This window comes from Bos indicus, chromosome 25 (assembly GCF_029378745.1).
Source record: "Bos indicus isolate NIAB-ARS_2022 breed Sahiwal x Tharparkar chromosome 25, NIAB-ARS_B.indTharparkar_mat_pri_1.0, whole genome shotgun sequence".
Lineage (NCBI taxonomy): Eukaryota > Metazoa > Chordata > Mammalia > Artiodactyla > Bovidae > Bos > Bos indicus.
This window is the reverse complement of record NC_091784.1, coordinates 730649-743406: the sequence shown is the minus strand read 5'-3', so window position 1 is coordinate 743406 and position 12758 is coordinate 730649. Positions and strand designations below refer to the sequence as shown.

Below are 12758 nucleotides of genomic sequence, written 5' to 3'. Positions count from 1 at the left end.
TTTAAGTGAGATCCCCACTGTGCTGTGCTTAGTTGCTGAGTCGTGTCCAACTCTTTTCAGCCCCATGGCCTGTAGCTCACCAGGCTCCTCTGACCATGGGGATTCTCCAGGCAAGAGTACTGGAGTGGGTTGCCAGGATTCACACAAAACACTGAACACTAATCTTGTCACGAGCCATCTATTATATAAAAGTAAAATGTCTTCTTACTCTACTACTTACACTCACTCACTAAATCAGTAAATATGTATTAAATACTGTTATGTGCTAGCTGCTAAGGGTACAATGGTCTTAACCCCACTTTCTGGGAGTCTAGCCTATGGCCCAGGACACAAACAGATAGTTACCACACTGAATACGAAGTACTATCCTGTAAGAGAAACATGCACAAAGAAAGAGCAGTTGAAACAAGGATAAGAAACTAACTGATTCTGCTTGGAGGAACTTGGGGAATTTTTAAATTTTCACAAACAATTTAAGCAAACCAATTTACTGAGCAAAGCTTCCCTAATCTCTTAAGGAAAAAAAAAATTAAACCTTTAATGGCTTCTCAACGTAGCAGTATCTCTTCCCTTAGGCTACAACCACATAAAAACCCTTACGGATTTTACATACAAAAAAACAAGACTTTCATTTTGGGCAATTAAAAAATAGACTTTCCAAAAAAAAAAAAAAAAAAGACTTTCATTTCCCAATTCTTTAGGAATGGCTGAAGTTTTGATAATTGATAAAATCTGTAGTTTACCCCTACATAATGGAAATTGTTTCTGTGTTTTAGATGGGTAGAACAGGGTACTGTTTTTAAGAACGTATATTGTTATGAACAAACTAACTGCAGTTGTGGAATAACTGTATAATGATATGGCAGGAGAGGTGGCGACACAGGATAGAGAAGCTCACTGTGTGGCCTGAAGCTGGAGAGTCCTGGATTCAAATTCTGACCCTGGGTCTTACTGCTTATGTCTTCACAGTAGTAGTGGAAAAATTTATCAGTTTATCTTACCTTCAGTTTTCTCTTCTGTAAAATGGAAGCAGTTATGATTACCTTTTAAAGTTATTATGAAGGTTAAATAAAGTAATGTCGGAACGGGACTTTCCTGGTGGTCCAATGGTTAAGACTCTGTGCTTCCAATGTAAGTGGTGCAGGTTCAATCTCGGTAGGGGGAACTAAGATCCCACATGCCTCACTGTATAACCCCCCTCAAAAAATAATAAGGTAGGAATACTTCCTGAGACAGTGCCTGGCACATACAAGTACCTCTGGGTTGGTGGCTGCTATAATCACTGCCACCATTATCAGTGCCATCATGGTGATGATGATAATGATTTTTTTGAAGGATTTATTTATTTATTCATTTTTGGTTACAAAGGGTCTTCGTTACTGCCCTTGGGCATTCTGTAGTTGCAGTGAACAGGGGCTATTCTTTACCTTCTGTGCTCAGGATTCTTATTGCGATGGCTTCTCTTGTTGCAGAGCACAGACTCTAGAGCTCTGGCTCAGTGGTTGTGGCACACGGGCATATGGAATCTTCCTGGACCAGGGATTGACCCAGCGTCCCCTGCATTGGCAGGCAGATTCTTAATCACTAGACCACCAGGGAAGTCCATGTTCTTTGTTTTACTTTTGTTATTATTATAGTGTTTTGAGAACAGAAATAATTTTCTCCTTCTGCTGCTGCTGCTAAGTCTCTTCAGTCGTGTCTGACTCTGTGCGACCCCATAGACAGCAGCCTACCAGGCTCCCCTGTCCCTGGGGTTCTCCAGGCAAGAACACTGGAGTGGGTTGCCATTGCCTTCTCCGACAAACTATGAACACAATCGGACATTTCTCTGGCTTAAAAAACAAAACAAAAATCAAAGGCTAAACAGAAACCCTCTCTTGGGTTTTTGACATTTACCATCTGTCACCCTCTAGCAGGGCTTGCTTAAGTTAAAACAGTCATAAATTAAAGACTTCAAAAGTTGTGCTCATTCAAGCTGAAAGGGAAACCAGGGCAAAGTAAACACGGATGGAACACCATTAAGCTACGAGTAGGTGAAGTGTGCGATTATATGGACCTACTTGTGTGTGTTATTTGCTCAGTCATGTCTGACTCTTTGCGACCCTGTGGACTGTAGCCTGCCAGGCTTCTCTGTCCATGGAATTCTCCAGGCAAGAATACTGGAGTGGGTTGCCATTTCCTCCTCCAGGGAATCTTCTGACCCAGGGATTGAACCTGGGTCTCCTGCATTGCAGGTGGGTTCTTTACCATCTGAGCCACCAGGGAAGCATACTTGTGTGGTTTCTGTAAATATGCTAATTAGAATCACTATTTCTGCTTAATTATGATAAGGAGCATTAAGGCATAATTAAACCCTCCAAAAGTGAGCTGGGATGTTTGACTCAACATTGGTGTCTATGATATGCGTGCGTGCTCAGTCTTGTCTGACTCTTTGCAACCCCATGGACTGTAGCCTGCCGGGCTCCTCCTTTCCATGGAATTTTCCAGGCAAGAATACTGCAGTGGGTTGCCATTTCCTACTCCAGGTGATCTTTCAGACCCAGGGATCGAACCCGAGTCTACTGCATCTCCTGCCTTGGCAGGCAGAGTCTGTACCACTCTGCCACTGGGGGAGCCTTGTGGCTGTTCAGGCCGCAGACTGCAGGTGGCTAAGGCCCCCTCCCTCCACTGGGCCAGTTTGCCACCCGCCCCCCCACCCCACCGCCCCCCCCCGCCCACCACACTCCTACATGAGGCAAGGTGATTGTGAAAATGAAATACTAGCTATGGGGCCTGAGAGGAGAGGAACTGGATTTTGAGGAAATTCATTTAGGGGACATAAAGAAAGTAAGGAGTAAATAAAATCTGACAATAAAATGGATAATGAAGGACCTACTGTACAGCACAGGGAACTCTGCTTAATGTTATGTGGCAGCTTGGATGGGAGAGGAGCTTGGGGGAGAATGGACACATGAATACATACATCTGAGTCCCTTTGCTGTCCACCTGAAGCCATCACAACATTGTTAATCGGCTGTACTCCAGTGTAAAATAGAAAGCTGAAAACGAAACAGATACGACAATTGCAGCTGTGGAGAGAGTGTGGTAGACACAGCCCAGGTGTGATTAAAGTGGAGAAAATCACAGATTCATTAGATAGAAAGTTCTTGCATCATTTAGACAGGTTTATCTAGGAAGATTCAGGAGGAACTAGAGAAACAGGGGAGCAGGAAAAACTTAGGGGAGCGCCTTACAGAGCCAGGATGAGAAGGACAGATCACCAGCGCCCAGGGAGGACCTGAGGCCTGAACACTGGTGTGCACCCTGCCCCTCAAAGTGGGAGAGGCATGTGACGCTAGGGGAGGTTAAAGCTTTGTGAGATGGGGCAGTTAGACAAACAGCGTGGGTGTGAAGGACAAGGAACATTCCTTTGAATATCCCCAAACTTTTTGGCACCAGGGACCAGTTTTATGAAAGGGGATTTTCCCCATGAATTGGAGAAGTGGGGAAGGTTTCAGGATGATTCAAGTGCATTACATTTATTGTGTACTTTATTTCTATTACTATTACATCAGCTCCACCTCAGATCATCAGGTATTAGATCCCGGAGGTTGGGGACCCCTCTCTCAGCTGTCTCTCCAGGGCATGGCTATCAGGTCACTGAGGCATCTTCTCTGCCTGTCATTACTTCGAGCCTTCAAATAAGAGAATTATCCCCCCAAACAGAAACATTCTCAAAGAAACAGTTTCAAATCTGTGTATATTGCTGTGAGTGGGTGATGTTTTCTACTATTATTAGGTTTGAGTTTCAAGGGTACCTGATTCCCCTTTGAATTCTAGTACTGCCTCATCATAGCTGCTTCATTGAACCACCTTTTGGTGTGAATCATTGATAGAAGCTAGCCTTCCCATGTGGCTCAGTGGTAAAGAATCCACCTGCCAATACTGGAGACACGGGTTTGATCCCGGGTCGTGAAGATTCCCCTGGGAGAGGAAATTGCAACCCATTCCAATATTCTTGCCTGGGAAAATCCTATGGACAGAGGAGCCTTGCGGGCTACAGTCTGTGGGGTCCCAAAGAGTTGGACATGACTGAGTGAATCTCTATTTGATTACTAATGTTTTATCATTTTGAAGATGATTTATTAAAATTATGTAAACATCAAGGTATGTTCATTCCCATTAGTTTTTTGTTGTAGTGGTTGTTTGTTTGTTTTGCTTTTTGGCCACACTATGTGGCATGTGGGATCTTAATTCCCTGACCAGGGATTGAACCTGTGACCCCCTGCATTGGAAGCTCAGAATCTTAACCACTGGACCATTAAAGAAATCCCATCATTAGTTATTATAATAAAATTCCAGACAGAACAAAGCCTTGAAAAAAATACAAGCACTACAGGACAGCCAGGTGCCACCTTAAACTTCAGAGATTTTCCCATGTTGAGTAAAGATGTGAAAAAAATAATTGTTTGAAATCTTAACAGCTGGCCCCATGATTCCTTTTGGGGAAGAGGAAGGAGGGAGATGTCTCCTTGGGGGAAAGCCACTAAGGAGCGAATGCTACAGGCACCTGGACTCCAGGGGAGGGAAAACCTGCCAGGCTGGAGATTAGAGGAAGAGTTTCTTGTTTCTGCTCCTGCAAGGAGAGGGGAGTAGGGGCAGAGGGCAGAAAGGAAAGAAATAAGACCATGAAAGAAAAGCCAGCTGGATGGATGGAAGCTGAGCCCGGGCAGGGGAAAATGACATGTCAGTGTTAGATGGTAACCCAGCCATTCCCAATCAAATTTGTTCCCTATTACTGGGATGTAAAGCCTGACTTCCATCTCTTTAGGAAATTGGACTCAATTTACACACGGAAGCAAGATCTCAGTAGTCTAGAAACCAAGAAAGCCCTTCAGGACTATTTACAAAAACCAAGATGGGGAGGGTGGGACTTCCCTGGCAGTCCAGTGGTTAAGACTTCACGCTTCCAGGGGGTGAAGGTTTGATCCTTGGTAAGGGAACTAAGATCCTACACACTGAACGTGGCCAAGGGAGGGAAAAAATGCTATCCTTAAAAATAAAACCAAGAGGGGTGGGCTTTGGGCTTCCCAGGGCTGGAATTGGGACCCAGCTGAACTGACATCTTGTTTTTTCTTTCCTTTTCCCTACCAAGTTAAGTATAAAAACAAATACCTTTTTGTCTCACGCTCAGCTTTTTTTTCTTGAAGGTTAGAAGTCCTCACTTTCCAGGTTTTGATTTAGCCAAGGATTTCAAAAAGCTTTCTGTTCACAGTGTTCGGCTAAATACAAGTAACAAAAGCTTGCCTGCTTACTCTAGTTGCTTTAGATTAAGATCTTATCTTGCCTGGTTCTCCTCCCCTTAACTCCAGCCTCTGTGGTTACTGTCTTGACCTCCTTCCAGGATAACTTGATTCTTAATGTCCCGATTGTTTTTTAATAGTCTTTAAGCTTTCTCACTTTTCCCCCCCTATCTGGATTAAGAGAGGAGGAGAAAGGAGTATTTTCTAAAGCAATTCATGGTTCATGTCTAAGAAAAAACAATGGTTTAAGAATTGGGAAACCCCAGGTTCTGGCCTTAGCTCTACTGTTGACTAGCAGACACTCAAGCTATTTCTAAAATAAATTAGAATTGCATACTTTTTTATTTTTTAATAATTGAGGTTTCTATTAAATATTTAACTTATTGAGTATTTATTTCACTGCACCGGGTCTTAGTTGCAGCACATAAGATCAATCTTCCTTGTGGCATGTGGGATCTAGTTCCCTGACCAGGGATCAAGCCCACACCCACTGCATTGGGAGCACTGAGTCTTAGCCACTGGACCACCAGGGAAGTCCCTGAAATACCTCTTTAATGTCTCTTCCAGGCTCAAGTCTGAATCTCTGGACCCTCATAGTTTCCTACCACATTTACTCTCTGCTTTCCCCCAGTACCAAGAAAGAATCTGGTGTATTCATGAATCCTAATTCCAAATCATTAAAAACTGGTTTCTATCTCCTTTTTTTCCCTTCAAACTTTAGAAAACCTAAATAATTAAAACAGAAGAACTTATAAAACATAGTTTACACAGTGGTTTACTTGCAAGCAGTCTTTAATAGACTTCTTTCAAATTCTGACAAATACACTAGGTGTTTGGTTTGGATATGCAGAACTAAAAATATCTAAAGGAGAGATTTTTAATTACTTAGTTCAATCTGTGAAATTCCTGCGAATTCTATCTGGAAGAAAGAATAAGAAAGAATATGGGGGACTTCCCTGGTGGTCCACTGGCTAAGACACTAGTCTCAATGTAGGGAGCCTGGGTTTGATCCCTGGTCAGGAAACTAGATTCCACATGCCACAGTCAAGACCTGAAGAAGCCAAATAAATCATGATAAATAAATAAAATTTAGGAGCAAAACAACAATATATATTTTTTAACAAATAGAATATGGGCTTTGCAGTCTGAGAGACCTGGCCTTTTTCTTTTTCATGGTAGCAAGCAAACAGGATTTATTTCAGAGAGAAAGTACAAAACTCTCAGCATAGACACAGAGGAGGTGAAGTGCCCCAGACCGGGGCTTTGCAGTGCAACTTTAGATAAGTTATGTAACCTCTCTGAGCCTCAACTTTTAAAGACATTTCCCTGTTTTATTCATACTTTTTTAACTTTATTTTTTAATTGCAGGAAAATCGCTTTACAATGTTGTGATGGTTTCTGCCATAAAAACATGAAATGCTTCACCAATTTGCATGTCATCCTTGAGCAGGGGCCATGCTAATCTTCTTTGTATCATTCCAATTTAAGTATATGTGCTGCCAAAGTGAGCACTGAGCCTCAATTTCTTCATCTATGAAATGGGAATGATACCTCCCTTGCAGGACTGTTGTGAGGATCACATGCCAGGTATATATTAAGTACTCAATACATGTTCATGTTCTCCTCCATTAAACACCATCTTATTTTTTACTTTGCTCACCAAGAGCACACGCTTGGGCCTGAAACAGCCTAGGTTCAATGGCCTGATCCCACAATTTTAGCAACTTGGTGATTTGGGACAAGTTGTTAACAATCTCGGAAGCACTGTTTTCTCATCTGGAAAATGGAGTTAGCACCAACAGTGCCAAACTCCAGGAAGCGTTCATGAACTAGTCAGATCCATCAGAATCACATTAAATCACCATGGAGACAGCAGGGATACTGAGAGAGTGCTGATGTTGAGTGGCTGCTGAGTTGCTGACGAGGGGTCAGCCAGGTGGCCAGGAGAAGGCTCCATCCTTCTCTTTCTTGATTTTACCTTTACTTGCCCCACTTTTCTTTTTTTTACTATTTTAAATTATTTTTTTTGGCTATGCTGCTGCTGCTGCTGCTGCTAAGTCGCTTCAGTCATGTCCGACTCTGTGCGACCCCATAGACGGCAGCCCACCAGGTTCCCTCGTCCCTGGGATTCTCCAGGCAAGAAGACTGGGGTGGGTTGCCATTTCCTTCTCCAATGCATGAAAGTGAAAAGTGAAAGTGAAGTCACTCAGACGTGTCTGACTCTTTGAGACCCCATGGACTGCAGCCCACCAGGCTCCTCCACCCATGGGATTTTCCAGGCAAGAGTACTGGAGTGGGGTGCCATCGCCTTTCAGTTCAGTTCAGTTCACTTCAGTTCAGTCGCTCAGTTGTGTCCGAATCTTTGTGGCCCCATGAATCGCAGCACGCCAGGCCTCCCTGTCCATCACCAACTCCCGGTGTTTGAGTTCACTCAGACTCACATCCATCGAGTCAGTGATGCCATCCAGCTATCTCATTCTGTTGTCCCCTTTCCCTCCTGCCCCTAATCCCTCCCAGCATCAGAGTCTTTCCCAATGAGTCAACTCTTCGCATGAGGTGGCCAAAGTACTGGAGTTTCAACTTTAGCATCATTCCTTCCGAAGAACACCCAGGACTGATTTCCTTTAGAATGGACTGGTTGGATCTCCTTGCAGTCCAAGGGACTCTCAGGAGTCTTCTCCAACAGCAGAGTTCAAAAGCATCAATTCTTCGGTGCTCAGCTTTCTTCACAGTCCAACTCTCACATCCATACTTGACCACTGGAAAAACCATAGCCTTGACTAGATGGACCTTTGTTGGCAAAGTAATGTCTCTGCTTTTGAATATGCTATCTAGGTTCGTCATAACTTTTCTTCCAAGGAGTAAGCGTCTTTTAATTTCATGGCTGCAGTCATCATCTGCAGTGATTCTGGAGCCCAGAAAAATAAAGTCTGACACTGTTTCAACTGTTTCCCCATCTATTTCCCATGAAGTGATGGGACCAGATGCCATGATCTTAGTTTTCTGAATGTTGAGCTTTAAGCCAACTTTTTCACTCTCCTCTTTCACTTTCATCAAGAGGCTTTTGAGTTCCTCTTCACTTTCTGCCATAAGGGTGGTGTTATCTGCATATCTGAGGTTATAGATATTTCTCCCGGCAATCTTGATTCCAGCTTTCCATCGCCTTGGTGGGTCTCAATTGCAGCATGTGGGATCTTTCATTGTGGGGTGCGGGCTTCTCTCTACATGTGGCTCCCGGGCTCAGTAGTTGTGACTTGCAAACTTAATTGCCCTGTGGCTTGTGGCATCTTAGTTCCCCCATCAGGGATCAAACCCTCATCCCCTGCATTGGAAGGCAGATTTTTAACCACTGGACCACCAGGGAAAGCCCCTCCCCACTTTTCTTTGTCTTTCTCCTTTATCTTCTCTCTCAGTTTCTGCTGTGTGAAAAATGGTTGCATCCAGAGTGGTATGACATGTAACCCATATATTTTCTTTCCCTGCATGACCTCCATAAGTCTTGTGTCTGTGCATGACTCCTTCTCAGTGCTGGGTTTTTGATTCCACGTCCCCAGGTAGAATACTGTGTGTTGAACTCTGTGCCATGGATTTGGTGCTGTGCGCCCTCCTTTGCCTCTGATACCTCCAAGATGAAAAGACCTAATTGCTAAGAGTCCTGGGGACAGAAGTATTTCTCAGGAAGGACCACGACTTAGCATCTTTGCATTTCTCTTTTACCTCTGAAAGAGCATAGTCTGCTTGTTCTGTCTTGTGGCCTCTTGTTTGATCATGCTATGCATAATAAATTAATGTGGCATTTCCAACAGGAGTAATTCTACTTACTTCTTTCCCTGAATATTTAGACTGTGGCCAAATGGCTTCTTGTTTTTACTTAAGAGTTAAACAAAAGGGACTTCCCTGGTGGTGCCATGGTTAAGACTGTGCCTTCCAATGCAGGGGCTGCAGGTTCAATCCCTGATGGGGGACCAAGATCCCATATGCCTCACTGCTCAAAAACCAAAACGCAAAACAGAAGCAATATTGTAACAAATTCAATAAACAACTTTAAAAATGGTCCACATCAAAAAAATTCTTACAACATATATACGTGTGCATATGTAGTCTATATGTATGTGCATGAGTATAACCCTTTGTACTAAATAGTTTGGCTTTTTACAGCAAACTACATTAGAAGCCAATTTTTTTAGACATGGATGCTTTGAAATGTAAATTCATAGTCCCTACTAAAAAAGAACCATAGGAATTCTATGTTCTGTGCACATTTGGCAGCACAACCTGACTTCATGTCACCTATTTGGGAGGCTGAATGGTATATTATATTATATGTATGTATGTATATATATATATATATATATATATATATATATATATATGTGTCATATAATCTTGGACTTAAATTCCAAAACCCTGGCTAGAATTTTCTGCTTAGCCTTTCCTCCACAACTGATGGTTTTACCCCAGAGCTAAAGACAAATGAAGAACAAAAACAGGCCTGTTGCTGTGTTGATTATTTCTTGCGCACCTCTATTTCTCTATTAAAAAAATTTTTAAGGTATATATTTTTTAATGTGGACCAATCTTTTTCAATGGACACATCATATAGCATGCAGGATCTTTAGTTGGGGCATGCAAACTCTTAGTTGTGGCATGCGGGATCTAGTTCCCTGACCAGGGATGGAAACCCAGCCCCTTTGCATTGGGAGCTCAGAGGCTTAGCCACTGGACCACCAGGGGAGTCCTAGACCCATTGTTTCTTGACTGCTTTCCCTTCGTGCCTGCAGTCCTTTCTCCCCTTAAGATCATTAATTACTGAGACCTGTTTAAGGGCAAGCATTGTGGCCAGGCTTAGATCACAAAATGCCTTGGACCAAAATGAGGTCATGCTTGATTCTCTTTCTCCAGGGACCCCCTCCCCTATCTGCTTACAACACCCAATGTTGACATAAAGGAAATTTCCAGTTATTTCAACCAGATCATCAGACGCTCTGGACCAAACTCAAGACTGTTAGATTTGTACTCTGTATATTTCCTCAGCTTCCCAGGTGGCTCAAGTGGTAAAAATCCACCTACCAATGCAAGAGATACAGGTTTGATCCCTGGGTCAGGAAGATCCCCTGGAGGAGGAAATGACAACCCACTCCAGTATTCTTGTCTGGAACGTTCCATGGACAGAGGAGCCTGGCAGGCTACAATCCACGGGGTTGCAAAGAGTCAGACACAGCTTAGCTACTGGACACACACACACACATGCATGTAATTACCCATATTTTGTCTTTCCTCTTGTCATCATGGGCATTAAAGTCTTAAAATGAGGGTCTACAAGCTTTTTTTCAGGGACAACCAGGAAGAGTGGTGGCTGACTAGCCCACTCAAGAAGGCTGTCCCCTTGCTCTCTGTCCGTCCCTTGCCCGACCAGTGCCTGCTTCATTTATACTTACTCTGGCCTTCCTACATACTTGCCTTGGGTGCCAGCTAGTGATTGTTCTTATCAAAGGGGCGGTGAGGTGTGTGCCCTTCTGTTGGTTTCCCTGGTAATCGATGAGCCCATCTGACATCAACTCCCCTGTAACTGGCAATCTCCCCCTCCACCAGGAGCAAAGACTGCTGCCACGTCCTGAAGGTGTATGCTGCACAGGGTGGGAGGTCACTCCAGGACTTTGCTTCAGACACAGAAGCTCCCCATCTGTCAAACCACTGATGTCTCTGTTGCCTGATCCATGTGTGCATGCTAAGGCACTTCAGTCAGGCCTGACTCTTTGCAACTTTATGGGCTTGTAGCCCGGCAGGTTCCTCTGTTCATGGGATTCTCCGGTCAAGAACACTGGAGTGGGTTTGCCATTCCCTTCTCCAGGGGATCTTCCTGGTGCAGGGATCGAACCCCCGTCTCCTGTGTCTCCTGCATTGCTAGTGGATTCTTCACTGCTGAGCCACCGGGGAAGCCCTCTGTTGCCCAATCCAGGCTTTCATCAGTCTTGAAGCTGGGCAAATGCAGGCTTTGTAGGCCTGTGAGGTGCAGTCCAACAGGTGGGCATAAAGAGACCAGTTTCCATAGCCCCTCAGGAAGGGGTGAGAAACTTGATAGCTTGGGGTGGTGGTGACAATTACCAAGAGGAGAGGTGGTGGGGTGGGGGAGTCCCTGGGACCTGCCAGGGTGGAATAGGAGAGTTTGAGAGGAGCCTGCCTGGGCCTGTGGATCTCCCTCTGGGGGGACTTAGGAGAAAGGGTTCCTCAAAAACACGGATAAATATACTCTGCACTATAATAGGATTCCATTTGAAACGGTTACAGCCGAGGTGTTATGAGCCCATTCTTGTGTCACAGAAAGCTAGGCTGCTCCTCCATTTGGAAGGTATTGTTTTATTTTCCTTGTTCCTAAAATAGCACAAAGGAAGGCTTCTGTTTGTTCTTTTACCTTGTGCTAATCCTAGAGCAACATGAATATGCTCACTGTACACGGATCTTGAAACAACAGTGAAAACTTCCAACACGGGAAGACAATTAATTCCCACTCCTTCCCCCTTTCCTCTTGGATTCCAATGACTGGCTGTGTTTAACCCTAGTTTTGCCTACTCTTTCCCAGAAAAGTCACAGCTAGCATGCATGGATCTACTAGCAGGAGCATAGATTCAGTAGGATGTGGGATTCCAGCTTGATTCTCCAGGGGCTGACATCTCATCAGAGAACTAGTCCTGAAGAGCATATGTTCAGTGCTGAGTTTGGGGGTCTGTATGATAATGGCTTCAGGAATGCAGCTGAGACAAAAATCCCTGAGGGTTGAAACACTCAAGCTTCTTGGAGAAGGTGGGCCTCCAAGAATAGATGTAGAGAAGGAGTAAAGAGAGCAGGTGAGTAAGTCATAAAGAGCAAAACAAATATTGTATATTAATGCATGTATGATATGCATTATGGCAGGCTACGGTCTATGGGGTCTATATGACCAAAGTCACGACCAAAGTGACTCAGCATGCATGCACCACACATATATACAGAATCTAGCAAAACAGTACAGAGATCTATTTACAGAGAAGAAATGGAGATGCAGATGTAGGGAATGGACTTGTGGACATGGCGGGGGAAGGACAGGCTAGGACAAATTGAGAAGGTAGCATTGATGTATATACACTCACTCACTCTCAAAGTCACTCAGATGTGTCTGACTCTTTGAGACCCCATGGACTACAGCCTGCCAGGCTCCTCTGTCCATGGGATTTCCCAGGCAAAAATACTGGAGTGGGTTGCCATTCCCATCTCCAGGAGATCTTCCCAATCCAGGGATCAAACCTGAGTCTCCTTCATTGCAGGCAGATTCTTCACCATTTGAACCACCAAGGAAGCCCCATGTATGCTCATAACTTGTGGGAGGCTGCTATATAGCACAGGGAGCCCAACCTGGAGCTCTGTGATGACCTAGAGAGGTGGAATGCGGGGCGAGGGAGGCTCAAGAGGGTAAGGGGATATATACATATATATCATTAT

General features: G+C 44.1%; 1 non-coding gene across 1 annotated transcript; it reads right to left on the bottom strand.

The window, feature by feature from the left end:
- Positions 1 to 6687: 6687 nt before the first annotated feature.
- Positions 6688 to 6794, bottom strand: LOC139179831 (U6 spliceosomal RNA). Its single transcript, XR_011564186.1, has one exon. It is a non-coding gene; the product is annotated as a U6 spliceosomal RNA (small nuclear RNA).
- Between the last annotated feature and the right edge of the window lie 5964 nt (positions 6795 to 12758).